Raw genomic sequence first — 2,017 nt, forward strand, 5'->3', positions numbered from 1 at the left:
TTCATTTTCAAAATAAAATTCGACTCCCTTTTTGTTTTAAAAAGTGGTTTCGACAGGATAAAGATTTTAATAAGTTGAGATTTCTTATTTTTGGTTTTTCTACAAAAGGAAATTCTACTTTAGTGTTTAAAACTTGGTGGAAATAGAATTATTTGTTACTTTATAAGGTTTGAGTAAGTATATGAATGGAGTTCCTAATATAACATCTTAGGTAATATCTTTTACCATTAAAAAATATGTTTGATATTTTATACTTTTGTTGGATATTTTTGCATTGGGACTTTCGTAAGTAATTTTTAGTTTTTTACCATTTGTAGCTTTAAGAGATTCTGATGTTTTGTCATAATATTTTGTTGGAATTATCCCTTCTCTAATGCAGTTTTGGTCCGCTCCTGTATCAAAAAAGGCTATTGTTTCTAATTGAAATTCATTGTTTGTGACAATATTTATTTTTATTAAATATCTTTGTATATATACTTCAGTTAGAATCATCATATATTCCTGTGTATTTTCTTCAGGTTTAGGTTCAGTTTCTGACAAACTTTTTTTCTAAGATTTCATGTTTTAAGGTCTACATTTGTTTTCGCATTTCTTGTTGTTCCATTTTAAGCTGAGAAAGTTCTAATTTAATTTGTTTTATTTCTAACTGTAATTCGGAATTTGTAATTTGTCTTGGTTTTATTTTTTCATATTTATTAAATATTATATCTTGTATATTATACATTTGTGATTGACTAGAAATAATTTCTTTTTCTTTTTTCGGTTTATCTTTTAATGAGGATTTTAATTTCAAAAGGTATTTTCTTTTAAGTTCGGGTCTTGAATTTTATCAATAACTTCAATCATAAATTATTGGTCTTTGGTTAACATATTAACCGAGGGTTCATTTTCATCATTAGAAGATTGGGATGTTGTATGTAATTCGTCTATTTGTAATTCATCTATTTTGGTAGATGTATTATTTTCGAAGAAGTTGTTTCTAATAAAATCTCATTTAATTTTTGTTCTATTTCTTCATCTAGATTTAAATTATTGATTTTTCTTTTACTTTTACAATATTTTGGATATGTCCTGTTTTTCACATGTATAACATTTTATTGTTTTATCAATTTCATTTTCTGTTTTTTTGTTGTTTCTTTCCTTTTCTCGTATTTTCTATATTTGGGTTTTTATAATATTCTGAAATATTCTTTTTCCTATTTTTGGTTTTACAGGCAACATGTTTTTAAAGAAGAAGGTTCATTCCTAATGTCAAATTGATGGCGAATGATCCTAATTCCTTTCTACATTGATATCTTTCTTTCTTAAGTTGTTTTTGTAATTTTAAATCTTTACAAATTTTTAATCATTCTTTTTCGGTGAAACTAATTAGTTCACCATATGTAAGCTTTTCATATGGAACAATACCTCTGTAATTTTCTCTTATTTGATTTCTAACTTTTTCTCCTAATAAAGTGGGAAGCCTTACTAGAAACTTTTCTTTCCAAAACGGTTGTTGGTTATCAAATCTTTGCATAACTCTATTCATAAAGATATCTTTATACCATTTAAAATCGGTTAATTTTTTGCATTTTAAATTTGATAATAATTCTGAATATCTATCTTTAAGATGAGAAGGATCTCCTATAAAGTGTTTAGAGATTGAGAAAATTAAAGTTGTTACTGCATCTTGGATTTCTCTTCCTTATTCATTTAAAATAATTCTTCATTGATCATCCCTTTTTATTGCCTTTAAAATTTCTTCCTGTTGGGTTTTAGTGAGTGCATGATCCCACCATCCTTTTAATTGACCAATAAATCCAGCAACTAAAAGATTAGCTATAGCATGATCACTGGTTAATCCATTTTGGTTTTGGGTTTTATAAACATTTAAAACCATTATCATTTGTTGTAATAAACTAAGAATATTGTAATAAACTAAGAATATTGTATTTAGACATTCCATCTATATTCCATTCATAAATTGCATTAGCATTGTATTTATTCTGGAAAACAGGTTTTTCTTCTATATTAAGAT

The sequence above is a fragment of the Gossypium raimondii genome, chromosome 9 (assembly GCF_025698545.1).
Source record: "Gossypium raimondii isolate GPD5lz chromosome 9, ASM2569854v1, whole genome shotgun sequence".
Taxonomy (NCBI): Eukaryota; Viridiplantae; Streptophyta; class Magnoliopsida; order Malvales; family Malvaceae; genus Gossypium; species Gossypium raimondii.